The sequence below is a fragment of the Pinus tabuliformis genome, chromosome 6 (assembly GCF_031772625.1).
Source record: "Pinus tabuliformis cultivar Carrire ecotype Pingquan chromosome 6, CPIR1, whole genome shotgun sequence".
NCBI lineage: Eukaryota > Viridiplantae > Streptophyta > Pinopsida > Pinales > Pinaceae > Pinus > Pinus tabuliformis.
Window position 1 is genome coordinate 109,181,451 of NC_142292.1, and position 15,806 is coordinate 109,197,256.

General features: G+C 42.4%; 1 pseudogene; it reads left to right on the forward strand.

The window, feature by feature from the left end:
* Positions 1 to 2,066: 2,066 nt before the first annotated feature.
* LOC149257540 (26S proteasome non-ATPase regulatory subunit 13 homolog B pseudogene) overlaps positions 2,067 to 15,806 on the forward strand; it is a 36,695-nt pseudogene continuing 22,955 nt past the window's right edge.

A 15,806-nucleotide genomic window follows, 5' to 3' on the forward strand; every position in this document is an offset into this window, starting at 1 on the left:
TGCGTAATTTCTTGGGCCAAGCAGGCACTGTCCTCCAGAAATGTGCAAAACAGTCTTGGAGGCTAGTTCTGGACAGGAATGTGCATTTCTAGAGAGGAAGGTGAACCTTCCTTTCCTAGATTGCATGATGTAGCCTTGGTGAAGGCAGAGCCTGGGCCAAGGTTGGCCCGACTCTTCGATGGGCAACTGAAAGCAAGTAATTCAGTGAATGCATGGTGACATTAAGTGATAGCAGAAGTGATTAACAGTGCATGAAAAACATGAATGAAAGATTCAACAAATAGATCAACATACATGTGGATGAGGTAGTTCGTTGGTTGGACGAACGTCCGTGTAAAACAATTTCATGCATGCGACAACAGTGAGATAGCAACAAAAAATGAAACAGAGCTAGGAAAAGCTAGTATATATGTAAATGACAGAAAGCGTTCAAATAAATCAAGCAAACAATACTCCTACAAGGGAAAACACAAAAAGCGACAGAAATGCAACACAAGGCATGGGAAGCGAGCTTACCCTAAAACAATTGAGCTGAATGTTCTGACTGCTCCTAGATGTGATGTGGGATGTCAGAGCTGCAAGTTTGATGTGAGGAATGAGCTATGTAGCATTCGGTTGATGAGTTTTGATAACATCGAGGTTGTGACATGCATGCCACGAATCTAGGGGAAGCGACATTTCATGAGAGGTTTCAGAATTGCTCCTTGCATGCAACCTCCAACTGCTAAACATAGATCCCTAAAACAAGGGATTCCTTTACATGTTGGCTTGGGAGAATCATCCCTTGCATGCAAGTCGGTTTTTCTCAGTCCCGGAGGGAACCGATAAACTCAGCTGCACTGCAAGAGACTGCTCGACTGCTGGAGAAAAATGCGCATTTCTGGCTAAGAGTTGGGCTGGCTGCCGAAGAGATTTACGTAATTTCTAGACAGAGTAGCTGACTACTTCCCAGATTTGCACAAATCTCGGGCTGAACAACTTGCTGTTGGGAAAATTTGTGCAAATCCTGTTGGGAGGGTTGGCTTGCAGGATTGTGCAATCCTCGAGCCCAGTAGGCTGTCAGAGAGGATTGCGTAATTCCTGGAGGTGTTGTGACCATCAAGAACCCCCCTTTTTATTTGTGTTAGTAATAACATTAATAAATGGGGACCCTTCAAAAAAAAAATAAAAAATCTTAGCATTTAATGTTGACTTTTGTTTTTAGAATAAAACAAGATATCAAAGTGGAACTTGCTAAAACATGTAAATTTACCTTTTCATACTCCAAGCGCATAAAACATCACAAACTATGAGTTTCCTTATAAAAAGCGCTACATGACCATAAAACCTAAGAAAAAGCTTTATAATGAAAAGTCTTGAACATTAAGGAGAGCTCAAAAAACCCGCTTTTAAACAATTATTATCGCATCGCAAAAGGTCACAACGGGCATCCCTTATAAAAGCCACCCCTTAAAAGTGTGATCCGCGAAAATGCGAGATCACAAAGCTTACAACCTCATCGCATCACAAATTTCAATACCACAGCGTTACTTTATGTAACACAACCAAATATCGTGAAATGCGATAGCCTCTCGCAAATCGCATATCGCAGCAGCCCAACGTAACGATGGTTATTAACGATAGCAGGTTTTGCGATATTGCGAAGCAAATCGCAAAATCGCTTTTATCGCAGATCAAAGGGCTCAGAGTTCTAGGACAGTACTTTCCGGCGTTCGATGCAAAGTTATGAACATTAAAGTTTAGCTTAATGGTCCATTAGTGGTCATTTATTAAAAACGATTCGGATCAGGGTAAAGGACCATTTGACACAAGTTGATATCTTTTGATATGATTTAGAATTAAAGCTTTCCCGTCACCTTATTTTTGTCTTTCTATTGATTTTTCCTGTATCATCCTTATCATATCTTTGCTCTCTGCTTGCAACTTTCAGGAAGAATACCCAGAGCGTAATATACGAAGAAATGGGGAAGAAAAGCAAGGCTCCTGCGTCTGAGAAGACAGAAATGACCCCATTATTCACAGACACCACCTGTAGTAGGGACGCAGGGATATCTACCTAGGAAGCTATGTACCAGTTGTTAGAGGAGGAAAACCCAAGAATTATGAAAGTTACAATTACAGCAGATGGACACAGCTCTTCTGAAGCATCCCTAACTGAGCTTGCATGCTCATTTCTACACCGCATTGCTGCGAGGCCGAAGATACTCCCCTACACTGATATGGTGAAATGGATTATAGATCACGCAGACATATCTGATAGAGAGTTCAAGATGGCCAGCCAGCAAGTCTTGGGGTCCTTTACTCCAAGCAATTTAAGACGTATGTACCACTTGCCAAAACCCCAGGCTAGCTACAACAAGCAATTTGTAGAAAAGTTCGCCAAGGAGAACGAAGACTTAGCAGAATGCACAAAGCACTGGTCAAACAATGAGGAAAGATTGAAGAAGGATAAAAACGGTATGTATGCCACTGGCTCTCTTTCTTCTCCTTACTGTTTTGCCACTGCAATGCTATGTAGACTGTTTGGGAGACCAAACATCAACAAGTTTTCATCAGAATGGTTACCTCTATTGGATGCGGCTACCAATGCCACCATAATGGATTGGGCCCAAATTCTATCGGATAATTTAGCCACTGCAATTTTAGGATATAGAACTAAAAGAAGCTTTACTTCAAGGGTTTACCCTCCATTCTTTTTTAGCACCTATGTCATGGACGCTATTTGTTTTGTTTCTGATTTCCCTATTATGGGATGGAAGTGGACGGTACAAAATCCACTTCCCATTTAGGTTTATCACAAAGTATTATGGGAATCCAATTTCATCCCACATTTCTTCAAGATTTGTCATGGAGTTATGCTCCCTATTCATAAAATGCTCTACAACCAAGATGCCCCAAGGTTTTCCCCAGAGGCTAAAGTGGACATTCTCCCTGTGGCAAGGTGGTTTGGGGAAGAGTTGTTCACATATATCAGAGTGTTTGGTAGCATTGCTTCACCCCATGTGCTACCTCTTTATGTCCCCGATAAACTAATGGCCAGGGAAATAGCTTATCAGACTTGTGGTGTGGGGGGAATGAGCAAGGTATTGAAAGACTCCAAGAAGGCCATTTGGCCCCAGTTTCCTGTAGTATGTAGAGCCTTTGCATTGCATGACTTAGGTCATTCTTTCAAAGAAGTTGATAATATGTTATGTTTACAACTACCAAAGTTCCCCGGGAGGCAATATGATCCCTTTGGTGTTGTAAGTAATTTTACTACAACGGTTAAAATAAAAGTGTTTTCCAATGAAGAAGATCCCTTTGACGATGTCTTTCTACAGAAGAACACTTTCAGAGAAGTTCTACATATGGCACGAATTCAGTTTGACCAAGAAAAACTCCAAAAGTTTGACAATTACAGAAAACAGAGGTTATCAAAGGTCTCATTGGACCAATTGCTCATCGAACCAATAAGGGAGCCTACTCCCAGTGTTAGCATAAGTGGAAGTTCAAAAGAGAAGTCTAAAACCAGTTCTGAAAAAGAATCAGCTGAAAAGTTCGGTGATCAGTCCAAGAGTGAACACAGCAGAAGTGAGGGGTCAATTAAAGACACAGCTCAATCTACAGAAAAGCTTGACCAGCAGGCTTTGTCCCCAAAACAAGCTGAAGTTCCCACTCCCCTTACAAAGCCAACAAAGCCACTTGTAGTGGATCTAGAAGGGGAATGGGAGAATTTTAATAAGTTAATCAACACTGAAGAACAAAGCGCAGAGCCACTGACAAACCCAAAAGAGACAGCCATAGAAATGGTGATAGAAGGGGCTATCAATACTCAGGAAACAGAGCATATTCCTATTGCTCCATCATCTGAAATTCCTCCTCTAGACAGCATATTCATATTGTACTAAGGATAGAGGAAATTCCTCCTCTAGACATATTTTATAGCCCTCAACATAAGGCTGTCATCAGAAGGCAAAGAAAGAAAAGAAAGCTAGATGTCATGCTCGCTCCAGAGGATGAACCTCTGGATGTTCTTTGGAAAGACCCCACTACAGACCCATAGGAAATCTAACTAGGCTCTCTCAGATCGCAGGAGCATACGCTTCGGCAACAATTGATAAGGCAATAGAGGTTCAATTGTTACTTAAGGAGAAAGAGGATAGGATTTTGTTTTTGGAACAGCAACTACAACAAGTCAGCATCAATCAAGAAGCAGAAACATAGTTAGCAAAACTCCAACAAGACTTCCAGTAGATGCAATTGGATCATCAAAGTAGTTTGGCTAATAAAGAAGAACAGTTACGAGGTATGATAGAACTGCATAAAGATGATCCCAAAATTGGGGAATTTATCACAGAAGCACTTGCTCTTAATGCCCAGCTCTTGCCACCGCTGTATTTGCAGGACAATTAAAAGCTGAATTCGGCCAACCAACACTCTTGAAACCGATGTTGGACATTTGCGATCTAAAGAATCAAATGCAGGATTTATCATAGATACAATTTATTTTTGTTTTAGTTTATTTTTGCTTAAAACGAGGCAGGTCGTTTAAACTGCCTCATCTATTTTTGTAATATTTATTTTTAGATTTCATTAGAGGAGTATTTAAACCCCTCTCATGCATTTAGAGAGGGGTCCAAAGTTTTATCAAAAACAATTCTTCAGAACGTGCATTTTGCCCCCCCACTAAGGAGGTTTTGATAAAATGAATGGAACGAGATTTATTTTCTATATGTGTTTGATATCTGCTACTGAAATGCACTTTTGTACTCTTAGTGGATGTTAAGTTATTGGAAGATAGATCTATATTGTTGCAGCTCATGAGTAGAACTTATTACCAATGGTATTTTTATCTCCTAATACTTTTTACTTATGTGCCAAGTGATAAATCATTTTCAGTTATTGATATATGAAAGTTTGAATGTTTAGTTGTCATTATTGCACTTTTGTATGGTGATAACTTACCTTTTTATGCTGAATATATGAATAACTCTTATGCAATATATTTCTCATAATTGTTTCGGCTAAATTTTTATACAAAACAATCATTTCTAATGGATTCTTTTCTCGTGGTGATTGAATGATTTTCATTATCAATTGCTGTTAGAAATTATTTTAGATCGCATAAGTAAATGTTACTCCCAGGACAATTTAGAGTTAGATGTTTTCTTTGATTAAAATAGATTGCATATGATAGTTAAAAGATAGATTAAATTTAGAATAAGAATTCACCTCATAAAACCCCAAAAGGAAAAACATCATCCCGTTAGTACACCCATCATAAACAGATTGGGAAACTGGTCCCATCATCCCTAGTCGGAGTCACTATTCCAAACGGAAAAGGAGCTGCATTAAGGTCTGGACAGGGTGGTTATCCCCCTTGTTGTAGACCCGATTTTTCGAGCCTTCAACAGCAGGGAAGGATGGTTGCCCTCCAGAAATGCATAATTTTCAAGGGGAAGCTACTCAACCTGCAGCTGGACCAAGTTCGGGTGAGCAACCTGTGAGGGGAATGGATCAACCGTGATCGACAGGCTACCTTTATGCGAGGAAAACACATGAAGCTTAAGTAGTTGACGAAGCAAGACAAAGTGTTGTGTAAGGTTGGTAGGGAGGCTCCAAAACATGTTAGGAAACATTTTGGAGGGTGTTTGTAGCTGCTACAACACTTGGTGACACACTGGTATAACTCCAGCTCTCTAAATGGACCATGTTCATGAAAAGCAAGTCTAACACCTTTGGAATTATTGTTAAGTTTTCAGCTCATCTTGGTTTCACACTAACTTGATTGTAAGATGTAGCATCTGCCAAACCCTTGGTCGATTGACACACATTCCAAGCCAAGGAAACACAGTTGTTTCGATTGGGGTTGAGGGGTATATAGGTACACAATCAATATAGTCATCAGAGTCTTAGTTTCATCTTTGGTGTTGCTCCACTGCCAGCAGGCCTGGACAGTACCCCAGTGGAGTCACATAGGAACACATGCATGCCTCTGCTGCCACGAGCCTGGTCAGTACCCCAGTGGAGTTACTTGCATCAACTCCCTACACAGGAAGCCTTTGTCTTCTTTTGGCTTATTCATTTTTCATTTTTCATTTTTGACTTTTCATTCTTTTTATTTTTCACTGTGCATAGCACTTATTCATTTCAGAGGCGGAAGAGGGATCCCGACTTATTGAGAGCAGAAGAGGTTGTTCCAGCAGAGAAGTAGTTTATTGTATCTTTGATGTGCCTGTTAAGGTTTTCCCCCTTACCTTACTCTACTTGACTGAGCTGACAAGGGTTAACCCAAAAACAATCAACTAGAGAAGGTGACACTAGTTAGCACGCAAGCGTTGTGTTTACACCAAGGTTCACTTCGAACAGTACATATTTTCCTTTGATGTATCATGGACTAAAAGTAGAAAGCTCATCATACAGAGGCAAGATGACAAACAACCAAGAAGTGATAGTTGTACAAGCCCTCTTGTACTTTACCCAACTCACTTCAAGAGTCATACATGGTTTCATGCAAAACTAACCTATGAACGAAACAAGCGAACGAACTAACAATCAATAAAGCAAAGCAAGAGAAGAAGCAAAAATGAAAGTGAAGCAAGTAAAAAAACAAGAAAGCAAACAAAGAACATAAGCAAACAAGCATGCAAGCAAACAACTGAAAGCAAACACTACTACTCCTACAATAACAGTACATGGGCCTGATCACGTGAAGTGATACTTCCAATGCAGCCACCGGCGCATTGGTAGGCCCATGTTGGTGAAGGCTTGGTCCTTATGCAACCCAGTTGTGTGAACCAGCAATCAAGAAAGATATAACAATGAAGATAACCACACTCCGTGATTCAAAGTGCCCATGAGACATAAGTGAGTGCATGTGCATGACGATCAGTCTGCGACTTATCATGGTGTTGTGTGAAACTACGTGCAACTTTGAAGCATAAGCAAACTCTTGACTATGACATGCAAGCAAATAGAAGAAAAAAAGGTAACTTGCGTCTCGCATGAGTGCTTGCAATGTAAGACCCCTCTAATGCATGAGCAATGGGATCATGTAGTTCGAGTGGAGGAAGTAAAATATGAGAGTTAGATTGATCTTGAGTGCATACAGATGAGTGATGAGGAGCCTTGAGTGTTTGAACAATTTCTTGATCGGAAGCGAAACCAACCTCAAGACAGCGAGGGCCTGACATAACCATTAGCTCGGGCTGAAGTGCCTCGATGGTCTCTGGGGTTTTGACTTCATTGACGGATGGATCTTCGTGGACTAGTGGCTTAGATAGATTAACAACGAGTGAATCAACATCATGATCGGATGATGAGGTGAAGAGATCACAACAACAAAGATCAGAAAATTCAGGATGTTGGTCGGAATCCTCATGGTTTGATGAATCACATAGAGGGGTAGATGAGAGGGAAGGATGTTCACACTCTGTGTTTTCGGAAAGAACAGATGAAATATCAAGTGAATTTCCAATGAATGATTGACCCTCTCCATTGTTGGATGATGGGCTAACATACAGTGTGTCCTGTGAAAGATCAACAATGGATGCATCCATGGATGAAGACACACATGCGGAATCATGAATGGCAGGTTCACCAATGGTGTTAGGAAAGAACAAAGGGGGCTCAGATGGAAGGGAGTCATCCTTCATCTAGTGTTGATGCTCAAGCTCCTACTCATACTCTTCATGAATGAAAACGCATGTTGGTTGTGCAACACCAACTTCGTCAGTGGGTTGTTCCTCGTTCAGAGCAAGTGAAGAGTCTGAAACGGATGAACGGAAGACAACATCATCCAGAGGAACACCCGGGGTGGAAAGACGAAGGTCGTAGAAAAGAATTCATATGAGGACTCGAAGGACTCACAACCAAATCTGCGTGAAAAATGAGTGCAGTGATGTTGGGAGAGTGTGAAGGATGAACAGGTGTGTGAGCTTGATCCTCAACATCACTGGGCAGTGGTGGAGCTATTGAATAAGAGGAAGGTAGACAGTCATTTGAGACAGTGCCCGCCTCCACATGAGATTACGTAGATCCATCAACAAAGAATTTTGAGCGAGGCTTGATCTCAAACTTTCTCTTGGGATGGGCAGATTTCTTAAGGCAGTACTTGAACTGGTCCCAAAGATAAGAAAATTTCATCTGGCTACTTGGAGCTTGAAACTGCAAGTCACGGAAGCGCTGCGAAAAATCAATAACGAATTGATGCAAAGCCCTTTGTTGCTGTAATAGTTTCCAGTCAAGATGGTCTGGATCAAAATGATAGAACGTGTCTTCAATAAGATCACAAAGGTGCTCAAATGAGTGCATGGTATCAACCGATAGGTTTGAGCACCCAACGAAATGGAGATTCGCAAAGTGTGTATGCAAGCAGCAAACTGGCCTGTTCATCAGAAAACTCATCTTCCTCATGAATCATGGAAATAAAGTTATGTAAGTGCTCAAGTCAGGCCACTTCGCCTTCACCATCATACGTGTGAGTGGACAAGAGATCAAAAGGATTGCCTGAGATGGAGACATCTTCATGATTCGAAAAACACCTCAGGGGAAGAAGAGTGCAAGACTCCATGGAAGATATGCAAAGGTTCAAAACAGGATGAGAGGACACATCTTGTCATTAGGCCCTCCTCCTAGCACCAGAAATGTTGACGGTGCTGGACCCACCAACATGTCAAGGGGATCTCCCCAGTAAGAAGTCCAAATTAGACTTCAGAACATTTAGTGTAGGAGTCCCAGCAAGTGGGTCGTAACGTAATTCCTTGACCATGATGTCACACATAAGCAGGTAGGATAACTCTGTGAGTAGCAAGGGCGTGACTGATGTAGTGAGTTAAGGAAGGTGTATGAGAGGTTCTAACACTTTGAAGGCAGATCAAGGTGAAGGTGAGTTCTAGGTTTAAAGGGATCGGTCCCAACTTGGCTAGGAACACACAACATGAAAGGACATGCACAACTTCTGGCAGAGCAGTCCACTCGGATGTGGCAGTCACATCATACAAGGTAAGATAACACGTAAAACACTCACGGATCAGTTTGAGACGAGTGCGACGGTTGTCATAGCAAGGTTCATGTGAAAGATCTGTCTGATGTCCGGCAGAGTAGTCGACACGGACGATGACAACATTAACAACACATACAACACATTAACAACAAGATTTATTTAATTGCATACAAATCAGTTCATACACAAGTACGTAAGTTAAACAACATATATCATTAAGGCAACCAGAGCAGTCCAACTACAATAACAACATATGCATGAAATTGTGTTGGCTCTTATTTTATAAAGAAGTGTAAGTCACAAGCATACAATACATCCATGTCAACGTGCTAGCCCCAACAGTGGAACGTTACAGCCACATCCGCCTGCTCCTCCAAAGAGATGTACTAGCTCCGTGCAGTGGAGAAGCCAAGGCACATTACAATACTGTCCAAGCTTTCTTCAAGATAGTCTTAGTAAAAGCTTGGTTGACCAAAAGCCTATACAATGAGTTATGAGGGACTATTTATAGCAAAGGGTGGGGTAACCCTTGACATTCCCCTTTGTGACCATTCAATTACCCTCATGACTCTTCACCTACTCTATGATTGTTACATACACTATTGACACTTGACTTACACTTGACATGACTCAAAATTACAATGCACATGTACTCATGTGAGACAACATGGCTTGAGAAAGCCTTGCAAGACATCACTTACACTCGGTCCACTGTGGTGAGACCAACTCTTTGACATGAGTGTGATGGTGAAGGTGGTGAGCTGATGCCAAGCTTGGTCATCCATGATGGTGTGCATGCACCTCATGGTGACATCTTGCTGAAGTGAACTCTTTCTTCCATTGCAACTGGTGCATTGGTTCGGCCCCTTCATCCAACTTGTCTGCTAACATACGCATGGTCTTCTTGGGTATGACTGAACTGAAACCACACTGATGCATAGTGTCTATGCTAATATTCAAGGGTGTACTAGTGGCCATGTGCATCAACTTGCCGAAGTACATGTTCAACTCCAGTTGGACTTGCTTCTTGTCTTCACCTTGGTGAGTGTGATGAATGGGTCGGGTTGCATGTGTGCACACAATGACATGCATGTTGCTAAATCCCTTGCATGTGATCAACAACACTGCTCACTATGTCTGCTATGTGTTAGCTACTGGGATGGATCTTTAAATTGTATGGGACCAGTTTCATCCATGAGTGCATGTTGCACCCACTATTGTTCTTGATCCGACTGCAACACATTCGCCTGTCTGTGCAGCTTCATGTTCTTCCTTGAGTTGTTGCTTTGGCACATGCAACTCCTTCTTTGTTCCATTCTCTGTATTCGTGTGATCTTCATGTCGTGCTGTCACCTCATAGCCTGAGTCTCCAAATTTTCCTTCATTATCAGTGGATCTGCTTGATCTTGCAACTTTGTTCCACTTCTATGTTTGTCAACAACCTTCCTCTTGCATTTGCTGCATTCGTTTCATTCACTGCGTTCACTGCATTCGTTGCATTCAGTATGCTACCTTCAGCTGCTGTTCATGATGCTGCTTGTTGTGATGCTTTCGCTTGATGTCCTTTTCTATGAAAAACTTGATGTCTTCATGACTAGGCAAGCTCATAGACACTTGATCGACTACACCCCCAAGCATGTTCTGAATGGTGTCTTCATCTCTGCTCTCCTGGAAACCATTATACCTGTACTGTTGTGAGGCAGATGAACACTTTTGATACCTAGAGACATGGAAACACTCATAGCAAGCAATCTGTCAGTCGAAAACCAAAATGAACATGAGAACTAACTTTCAACATACCTGGGTAAATGATCATAAAGGTTGTGCAATTTCGGCTGGCAGGTCAGGAGACCAACTGCCAAGACTGCTCAATGCACCATCTGGGCTGCTGGGAAACTAGCTGATTGCTAAAAATATGCAATGCATAGTCCAGTCTAGCTTCTGACTGTTGGGATTGCACAATGCGCAATTCCAGCTAGGAAGGACTGCTGGCCTAGGGATAGATTTGCGCAATTTCTTGGGCCAAGCAGGCACTATCCTCCAGAAATGCGCAAAACAGTTCTGGAGGCTAGTGTTGGGTAGGAATGCACATTTCTAGAGAGGAAGTTGAGACTTCCTTTCCCAGATTGGGCAATGTAGCCTTGGTGAAGGTAGAGCCCAGGCCAAGGTTGACCCGACTCGCCAACAGGCAACTAAAAGCAAGTAATTCAATGAATGCCTGGCAACATTAAGTGATAGTAGAAGTGATTAACAGTGCATGAAAAACATGAATGAAAGATTTAGCAAACTGATCAACATGCATGTCGGTGAGGCAGTTCGTCGGTTGGGCGAACGTCCATGCAAAACAGTTTCATGCATGCGACAATAGTGAGATAGCAACAAAAATTTAAACAGAGCTAGGACAAGCTAGTAAATATGTAAATGACATCAAGCATTCAAAGAAACCAAGCAAACAATACTCCTACAAGAGAAAACACAAAAAGCGACAGAAATGTAGCACAAGGCATGGGAAGCAGGCTTACCCCAAAATAGCTAAGCTGAATGTGTCGACTGCTCCTAGATGTGTTGTGGGATGTCAGAGCTACAAGATTGATGTGAGGAATGAGCTCTGCAGCGTCCGGTTGATGAGTTTTGATAACATTGAGGTAGTGATGTGCATGCCACGAATTTAGGGGAAACAACACTTGGTGAGAGGTTTCGGAATTTCTCCTTGCATGCAACCTTCAACTGCTAAACATAGATCCCTAAAACAAGGGATGCATTTGCATGCTTCCTTGGGAGAAGCAGCCCATGCATGGAAGTTTGTTTTGCTCAGTCCCGGAGGGAACCAGTCAACTCAGTTGCACATGCAAGAGACTGCTCGACTGCTGGAGAAAAATGTGCATTTCTAGCTAGGATCTAGGCTAGCTTCCTAGGGGATTTGTGTAATTTCTGGGCAAAGTAGTTGACTTCTACCCATATTTGCGCAAATCCTGGGCTGAACAACTTGTTTCTGGGAAAATTTATGCAAATCCTGCTGGAGGGGTTGCCGCGGAGGATTGCAAAATCCTGGAGCCCAATAGGTTGTGAGAGAAGATTGCGCAATTCCTGGAGGGAAGACTGGTTTCCTTCCTGAAATGTGCAGTTTTCAAGGGGAATCCGCTCAGCCTGCATCTGGACCAAGTCCGGGTGAGCTGCCTATGAGGGGAATGGATCAACCATGATCGACAGGCTGCCTTTGTGCGAGGAAAACACATGAAGCTTGAGTACTTGACGAAGCAAGACAAAGCGCTGTGTAAGGTTGGTAGGGAGGCTCCAAAATAGGCCAAGGAAAAATTCTGGAGGGTGGTTTTAGCCACTACAACACTTGGCGACACACTGGTAGAACTCCATCTCTCTAAATGGACCTTGTTCTTGAAAATCAATTCTAACACCTCTAGAAGTATTGTTCAGTTTTAAGCTCATCTTGGTTTCACACTAACTTGATTGTAAGATGTAGCATCTACCAAACCCTTGGTTGATTGACACACATTCGAAGCCAAGGAAACACAATTGTTTCGATTGGGGTTGAGGGGTATATAGGTGTAGAAGCAGTGTAATCATCAGAGTCTTAGTTTCATCTTTGGTGTTGCTCCACTGCTAGTAGGCCTGGACAATACCCCGGTGGAGTCACATAGGAACCACTGCCAACAATCCTGGTCAGTACCCCGGCAGAGTTACTTGCATCACCTCCCTGCGCAAGAAGCATTTCTCTTATTTCACCTTATTCATTTTTCATTTTGAATTTTTTACTTTTCATCTTTTTTAGTTTTCACTGTGCATAGCAGTTATTCATTTCAGAGGCGGAAGAGGGATCTCGACTTATTGAGAGCAGAAGAGGTTGTTCCAGCAGAGAAGTAGTTTATTGTATCTCTGACGTGCCTATTAAGGTTTTCCCCCTTACCTTACTCTACTTGACTAAGCTGACAAGGGTTAACCCAAAAACAATCGACTAGAGAAGGTGACACTAGTTAGCGTGCAAGCGTTGTGTTTACACCAAGGTTCACTTCGAACAGTACGTATTTTCCTTTGATGTATCATGGACTAAAAGTAACAAGCTCATCATACAGAGGCAAGATGATAGATAACCAAGTAGTGATAGTTGTACAAGCCCTCTTGTACTTTACCCAACTCGCTTCAAGAGTCATACATGGTTTCATGCAAAACTAAACTATGAATGAAACAAGTGAAAAAACTAACAATCAACAAAGAAAAGCAAGAGCAGAAGAAAAAATGAAAGTGAAGAAAGTAAACAAACAAGCAAACAAAGCACGTAAGCAAACAAGCATGCAAGCAAACAACTGAAAGCAAACACTACTCCTACTCCTACACTAACAGTACATGGGCCTGATCATGTGAAGTGATACTTCCAATGCATCCACCAGCGCATTGGTAGACCCATGTTGGTGAATGCTTGGTTCGCAAGCAACCCAGTTGTGTGAACCAACAAGAAAGAAATGTATAACAATGAAGACAATCACACTCCGTGATTCAAAGTGCCCATGGGACATAAGTGAGTTCATTTGCATGACGGGCAATCCGCGGACTTATCATGGTGTTGTGTGACACTACATGCAATTTTGAAGCATAAGCACACTCTTGACTATGACATGCAAGCAAACAAAAGAGACAAATATAACTTGCGTCGAGCACGAGTTCTTGTAATGTAAGACCCCTCCAATGCATTAGAAATGAGATTGTGTAGTTCGAGTGTAGGAAGTAAAATCTGAGTGTTAGATTGAGCTTGAGTTCATACAGATGAGTGATGAGGAGCCTTGAGTGTTTGAACAATTTATTGATCAGAAGCGAAACCAACCTCAGGACAATGAGGGCCTGACATAACCATTAGCTCAAGCTGAAATTCCTCGACGGTCTGTGGGGTTTCGACTTCGTTGATAGATGGATCTTCGTGGACCAGTGGTTTAGACAGATTAACAATGAGTGAATCAACATCATGATTAGATGATGAGGTGAAGAGATCACAATAACCAAGATCAGAAAATTTAGGAGGTTGGTCGACATCCTCATGGTTTGATGAATCACACAGAGGGATATATGAGAAGGAAGGATGTTCACCCTTTGTGTTTCCAGAAAGAGCAGATGAAAGATCAAGTTTATTTCCAATGAAATCTTGGTCCTCTTCGTTGTTGGATGATGGGCTAACATACAGTGTGTCCTGTGAAAGATAAATAATGGGTGCATCCATGGATGAAGACACACATGTGAAATCATGAGTGGCAGGTTCACCAACGATGTTAGGAAAGAACAGAGGGGGCTTGGATGGAATGGAGTCATCCTTCGCCAAGTGTTGATGATCAAGCTCCCACTCATACTCTTCATGAATGACAACGCATGTTGGTTGTGCAACACCAACTCCGTCAGTGGGTTGTTCCTTGTTCACAACAAGTGAAGAGTCGGAAATGGACAAACACAAGCCAACATGATCCGGAGGAACACCGGGGTGCGAAGATGGAGGTCATAGAAAAGAATGCTATGAGGAATCGAAGAACTCAAAACCAAATCTGTGCGAAAATTGAGTGAAGTGATGTTGGGAGGGTGTGGAGGATGAACAGGTGTGTGAGCATGATCCTCAACATCACTGGGCAGTGGTGGAGCTATTGAATAAGAGGAAGGCGGATAGTCAGTTGAGACAGTGCCTGCTTCCACATGAGATTGCGTAGCTCCATCAACGAAGAATGTTGAGCGAGGCTTGATCTCAAACTTTCTCTTGGGATGGGTAGATTTCTTAAGGTAGTACTCGAAGCGGTCCCAATGATAAGAAAATTTCATCTAGCTACTCGGAGCTTGAAACTGCAAGTCACAGAAGTGCTGCCAAAAGTCAATAACGGATTCATGCGGAGCCCTCCGTTGTTGTAATAGTTTCTGGTCAAGATGGTCTAGATCAAAATGATAAAATGTATCTTCAATAAGATAACAAAAGTGCTCAAATGAGTGCACGGTGTCAGCCAGTAGGCTGAGCACCCAACGAAATGGAGATTCACGAAGTGTGTATGCAAGTAGCAAACTGGCCTATTCGTCAGAAAACTCATCTTCCTCATGAATCATGGAAAGAAAGTTATGTAAGTGCTCAGGCCAGGCCACTTCGCCTTCACCATCATACATGTGAGTGGAAAAGAGATCGAAAAGCTTCCCCAATATGGAGACATCTTCATGATTCGAAAAACACCTCGGGGGAAGAAGAGTGAAAGACTCCATGGAAGATATGCAAAGGTTCAAAACAAGATGAGAGGACACAGCTTGTCATCAGGCCCTCCTTCTAGCACCATAAATGTTGACGGTGCTGGACCCGCCAACATGTCAAGGGGATCTCCCTGGTAAGAAGTCCCAATTAGACCTCAGACCATTTGGCTTAGGAGTCCCAGCAGTGGGTCATAAGGTAATGCCTTGACCACGATGTCACAGAGAGGCAAGTATGATAACATTATCAGTAGCAAGGGTGTGACTGATGCAGTGAGTCAAGGAAGGTGTATGAGAGGTTCTAAAACTTCGAAGGGAGATGAAGGTGAAGGTGAGTTCTAGGTTGAAAGGGATCAATCCCAACTTGGCTAGGAACACACAACATGAAAGGACATGCATAGTTTCCGGCGGAGCAGTCCACTCGGATGCGGCAGTCACATCATACAAGGTAAGATAACACATACAACACTCACGGATCAGTCCGAGACGAGTGTGACGGTTGTTACAGCAAGGTTCATGTGAAAGGTCCTTCTGCTGTCCAGCAGAGCAGTCGACATAGACAGTGACAGCATTAACAACATATACAACACATTAACAACAAGATTCA